At 36.7% G+C, this 6686-nt stretch overlaps 1 pseudogene; it reads right to left on the reverse strand.

Moving 5' to 3' along the window:
- Positions 1 to 369: 369 nt before the first annotated feature.
- Positions 370 to 2601, reverse strand: LOC114531186 (annotated as a pseudogene).
- Positions 2602 to 6686: the final 4085 nt, after the last annotated feature.

Below are 6686 nucleotides of genomic sequence, written 5' to 3' on the forward strand. Positions count from 1 at the left end.
GTAGTGGGGCATTTGATCTCCATCCTCACGCCCAGTAATTAATTAAGGTGGTAGACACTATTTGAACTTGGTGTATATGCATGTTAAAAAATAAATAAGTTAGACATTTGTTGGTTCTCAAAACTTTTCAAGTAATGTTGGCATGATTTGTGAAAAATAGAAATATGTTAGTTAATTCTATCAATGAAGAATTGTGCCAGTTTTCATTAAAATATATTCTTTTAACATGTATTCCTTCATCTCCTAAGTCTAAATCAGTCATCAGTACAAAATCACCCCATTTTAGACCTGATACTGCACATTGGCCTTGCTCTTGGTGGTAATAGCAGTGATCGTGATTGAGTAACAACAGGATTTCTCCCTGTTTGATTAGGCAAAAAGGCTTTTTCTTGCCTGAACTGGGCTCCTTTTGGCATTGTAGGTTTGTAGCGGTGTCATCCCCTTTCCACTCTCTATGCACTTTACCTCAAGACAGCCATAAGGTGGATTATTGGTGGGATCAAAGACAATCCTGTCAGGAGAAGCACCGAGCCAACTGTATTTTGGGTCAACAACTAATCCACAAGGAAATATCTGAATTCCAGTATGACCATGTCTCTCTTGGTATTGCACATAGTATTTAGCTACAGGATCCTCATTCTCACAACCATATCTAAGTGGGCTAACATGATTTAGATTCTTAGTGCCAGCAGTGGTTATTGCATTGACAAGTTTTGAGCAGTCTTCCTTTTTTCCTTTAAGCACTTTTCCAAAATTGGAAGCAGTCAGTCGATACTGTCTATGGTTGAACCACTCAACACCTTTGGACTGGTTTCGAGTAGAAGATTCAATTTTGAATGCTTCTTTAAGCTCTACCTTTACTAAATCATTAAAAAACTGTCGGGCATTTTCAGATATCTCTCCTGGGATTTCCATTTCCCTGATGTCATCATTAACCATTGGTTACCATTGGCATTGGTGCACCAGCATTTAAATTATTTGGTTGCAAAAGATTGGAGTGGGGATCGTGTTGCATTTTTCAAAGGGCTCTGGACAGGACTGCTGGTTGTCCTAACTGTTGACATATGGATACTTGGAATACCAGTGGGGCCTGGTGTGGGGTGATATTAAAACCTCTGGAGTTAGTTCAGTTGTTGAGACTTCTTCATAAGCAGCAACATTGTTTTCATAAGGAATGTCATCAGACATTTCAATATTTTCTTTCTCCTCTTTTTCAATAATAGTGAAAAGGACACTGTGTGGATTTACAGTTTTCAGGCTTTTGGTGAGATTATAAAAAAAGGAGTTCTGCTGTACTGAGCAGGCATTGTACTCCCCAAAACTAGGTACTGCTGGTAGGCTTGGCTTTTTCCTATACTGATGTTTAACTGGCCTCATTTGACTTATTTGCTTGGGACTGAGTTTTCTGCTGCACGGTTTGTTCCACTCACAGGGCTTAGATGTACATGAAGTGCTAGTTGAAGATGGTTGATTATAGGTCTTGACATAATCCTCAACGGCAAACAGTAATGCTGCTACATGATTGCATGCTTCACCTAACCTGGAAACAGAAGCAAAATTAATCAAAAATAATGCATGGCAATATAATTACTAAAAATAATATGATTCTAACTATTTTTGTTCACTTATATTAAATTACAATAATTGCCTAAAATTTCACTTTCAAGGCCTAAAGTTAAGTAACCAGACAAAACATATAAAAGGTGATTTATGCAGGCTAGCAGGAACTCACATTTTAAAAGTCAATATATTCTGGCCAGGCCCTTTCTCAATGCCAAACACTGCAAAATCTTATTTTAGACAATTTTGCTTGTTTTGATGACTTAGATAGCTAGGCAAATATTGTTTAGCTTCTAATGCCCTGCTTTAATAAACTCTCCCCACATGAGCTTGCTGGCTTAAAAATTTGTTGACCCTCTAATCTATCATCTATTCTACTTCAACTCCTTTTGGCCCCTACCTCATAAACTATGAAAGCTGCTTTCACATGCAACATTATTATCATATTATGTAAAGCAAGAAAACAAACACATGCATGCTTACCCTGCTGTGCAGTTACAATCTGCAGATAACACCTTAGCTGTCTCTTTAACGAAGGAAATCCAGGTCTCATAAACACGGTCTGTACGCATTTAATGGTAAAATCCTTGCTTTTACAAAGCAATAATTACTAGTTGGGTTAATAGTACTAAGCCTAATATCTTGTACATGACCATCCTTATAAAATTTGAAAGCTTTTAGCTGTTTAAAACACTTAGTGTCTTCTTTTCTGTAAAATTTACATTTTCCATACACTAGGTAGTCTTTAATCTCATTCACAGTTATTACAGGGAGATACAAAAGATCATAGGTCCAGTTGCGTAGTGTTTTAGGATTTGGAAGATCCTCAAAAGGAGTTCTAAGTTTGGCACTCATTCTTTCCTCTCGCTCGTTTTTCTCTCTCATTTCATTGTCCACAATTAATTCAGTGCCGACTTGTTTTGCTTTGGTTACACGAGAGATCAAGTCTTGTTTTGTTCCTGAAACTTTAAGTCTGTGAGCTTTAAGCCAAGTTTTTAATTCGTCTTTCTTGCATACTTGCAGTCCTTGTTGATCCGCCATTTAGAAAAATTATGGCTTGCCTAAACTTGTACTTATCAAAGCCTCGCTTTCATGCATAGTCTAGCTTAGTGTACCTATCCTGGGAAAGGTCTATATTAATATTAGTCATTTACTTATCTTTGTATCCTTTGGAAGGGTACAGCACTGCGATTTTCGTCATGGATCTTTCCTAGTGGGGTACCAATGTCTTCACCTTCATGTTACAAATTCCTCTTTCTTCGCCAGGGGACACACCAACAATTCTTCCCGTAGTCAAGTTGCCACGAACAGCATTCGTATCTTGCACCACGACTATGTCATCTACTTGTACATTTCTTCCTAGGAAACATACCACTGTAATGGGATTTGCATCTTAAATATATGATAATTAGTTAAATATTACATGTGAACGCTTTGCATGCCTAATTAGTACATGCCTTGTTATTCTTGTTAAATTCACATAGAATGTTTTCCTCATTTCATACAGTGTTAACCTTTCGTTATAGTAAGACCTCGTTAGTTTTTCTCGTAGCAAATTTGTCTATATTAGAGCCTACTCAGGAAGGACTTACAAGAACTTTTTACAAGGACACATTTAATTCGCTAGACTAATCCTATAGTGCCTAAACAGTATATTATATTAACTAGAAGTTACTATCGCAAGTGAAGTGCTGCCTTGCATGAATGCAGTTGATTTTTCTTGGAGGGCTGGAATGCAGTTGATTTTTCTTGGAGGGTTTTGATGAAAATAATAGAAATTTGTTCCAGAATAAAATGAGTTTCCAGGAATGAGAAGACTTTAGCTATATTTATATAGGAGTTAGAGGTGAGACAAAATAAAGTCTGGAAGTATAAAATAAAATGCACCAAAGTTTTATTAAACATATACCCAACAAAACACAACATTACATAACTATTAAAGTGCATATCAACCAATTTTTTTTATTTCATAAATTGGAAGTATAGGTGGCCAATATACCTAATTTGTATGAACGAGTTCGATATGCATCGTTTTTGATAGATTTTGGAAGCCAAAATTGCATAGAAAATAGCGATTTTGGGTCGCCATATTGCTTTGGCCGTGGAAACTAAAATCTCAAAAGACTGGGTATAGTGACGTAGCGCGAGGAACCGGCGAGGAACATTCATTTGGAATTTGTATCTAGACATATACTCCACTATCGAATTTGAGATTTGATCTACTCTTTTAGTTTATGCCTAGAAACATCATGAGATCATTTTAATGTATAGTGCACGCAGTTTATGTAAATGAATAAAGGAAATCAATGTATGTAGGTGAAACCGCATTTAAGGCAGCAATTATAGATTGCAAATTTCTAGATGGTCTCTCGGATGTCGATATGACGCATGTTTAATACATCGTGGTTTGTTTTTTGCGGTCGTCCGTGGAATTGAATGCCCTAGTCCCTACACAAATAAAATAGCACAGTCTGTGACTTGCTTTCACAGTCATAACAAAATAAATTCAGTAAGTCATCGACCTGCGATATTTCGCAAATTTGAATACACTCTACAAGCAGGCTAGAAGCGACAGCGTTCACTTTTCGTAGCTTTACAATGCTACGGTCGGTACTGTTCACGCACCATATATAAATCTAGGAACATGCGAAAATTGCGATTTTAAATGAATATATAGCTGACGCAGTTTATGCAAATCAACAAAGGGAACAATCTGAGTGCGCGAAACGGTCGCATGTAGATTGTATAATTTATACAGTTTAGGCAAGCTTCTGAAAGTAATATGATGCGATGTTTACATGGGATGTTTGTGTTTGTGGTCGACGACAAAATTATGCCCCCACGCAAATAGAATATGACAAACTGCGACTTGCTAGCACGGTAATTATAAAAGTTAAATACATTTGGCGAGTTTGTATTTACCCTTAGTCCTGCCGTGCTTGCTGTTTTTTTTTAATACAAAGTTGCACACGGTATTGCTTGAGCACAAAGTGCTGTGTAATTAACTCTCGGTAAGCCTTATAAACGAGGCAAAATGCCCAATAGATGTGTTGCTGGTGGTTGTTCGAATTTTCCTGACCCTTCAAACAACATTGGTCTTCATAAATTCCCTGGAGACAACGATTTAGACAGAAAGCGACGGCGAATTTGGGTTACTTTTGTACAGACAAAGCGGGCGAAATAATCTCTAACAGCGAATTCCAGACTTTGCTCGCAGCACTTTCGGAGCGAGGATTTTGAAAGTCCGTTCATTACAATTCCTGGATCGACTTTCGTAAATCGACCAGTGTTGAAAAAAGATGCTGTTCCTACAATTCACAAAATCACGAGCGCTCCTACATCAGGTGAACAAAGTCGAAATAGCCAGAGTTCACGGACAAAACAGCATCGTCGCGTAAAGTATCGAGTTGAAACCCTCCAAATCCACTTAAATATCTCCGTTTCAATAATTGTATATTTACCCGGATAATAGTTATATTCTGAATCATCATCCGGAATAGAGTCATTTTCAGAGTCAGGGGATGTTTTAGACATTGTTGATGTAGTATTATCAGTTAAAATTTATCATATACAAGTCTTTGCAATACCGTATTTATAGTATATTGGTACGCGAAGCTTAACACGGGTTCCTCGCGCTACGTCACTCGTACCAGTTTTCCGCTTATCCTTTAACTGACGGTCAACATTCACAATCTCGCAGTATTTGGTCAGAAAAAGACATGAAAAAATATAAAATCATCAAAAACCAAAACGAATCCTCATTATTAGCCACCTATACTTCCCATTTATGAAATAAAAAAAATTGGTTGATATGCACTTTAAAGGCTAGTTTACACTTGTATACACAACCGCTTCATAAAAAATTGTATGAACAGTTGTTTCTGACAATGAATGTTAGCATAGACAATAACAATTTGTTTTTAACTTTACATGGAATTGGTTTATTTTAATTAAATGAGAGGCATTGTTCACAAATTCTGTCTGTAAATTTTGGATGTCACATATTGGCTGTCAACATTTGTAATTGAATAGTATTGCCTAAAATATTTTGGAAATTTGGTCATGTATTATGTGAAATGGCTGCAAGAGCTGTACTGTATTTATTGTAGTTAACAGAACACAACTGAAAAATGTAGATGACTTAAAAATTTATCAGTTCAATATACAACCTGTGACTTTATTAAAATTTTCATATGTAAATTGAATTACTTTTTCAGCTTCTAAAATGGAAATTACCAGGTCACCCCTGATATATTTCCCAGGTTGGATTTATAGTACTCATCAGATTTTCAACAACATGCGGCATTGTGAGTGGTAATTTTTTACTGGGTGGAGTGCTAGTCAGAACTCTAACTTTTAAGCTCCACTTAGTGAGACATTTTGAAAATGGTTGTGTTAAGTGACAGGACTGACATATACCTAGTGAAGAGGAGTTACTCTTCCGAATAACTGGTTCATGGCCAGACACACAACGATTGATGCTACTTGCATCTTGAATACCAATGATGGTTGCTGTAACAGTAGATGATGTGACTGTTTCATCATCTACTTCTACAAGGGGTTGCTGGAAGTCTTCACACTCTTTTAAAATAAATGGATCAGTTTTTGGTGTATTGAGGTACTTTTCAAATTTGGTTCCCTTCACATGCAAGTGTGTAAACAAATATGCCATCTGTGGTTTAACCATGTTGACATATTTTCCCCACAACACTACATGGATGGATGCTGTTGTATCCCTTATAACTACTTATTGTTTTGATAGTTTGGTGTTATCATTTGATTGTGGCAGTGTAATTTTCTTAACTGCAGACACATTTACAACTTGGGCCTTCACAGTGATAAATTGTTCTGGTGCAAGTTTGGCTATGGATGATATGGCAATGACTGCATCAGATTACTTGACAGTGATACTCTCTTGTTGATGACAATATCTTTGCTAGAGTCAGTCTTTTTGAAGTTTAATTGGACTTTTTGTCTTTGCCACAGTCTCTAATTGAGAATGCTTGTCAGGGGAGTAACAAACTGCTTTCACTGGATCATCTTTTGCTTGCAATGTGCAATTATAAAATACCTCCTCTTTGAAGGGGTTGTCTTGTTCTTTTTACATCACATCACATACATAACAT

This window comes from Dendronephthya gigantea, unplaced genomic scaffold (genome assembly GCF_004324835.1).
Source record: "Dendronephthya gigantea isolate DGI-Jeju-01 unplaced genomic scaffold, DenGig_1.0 000069F, whole genome shotgun sequence".
NCBI lineage: Eukaryota > Metazoa > Cnidaria > Anthozoa > Malacalcyonacea > Nephtheidae > Dendronephthya > Dendronephthya gigantea.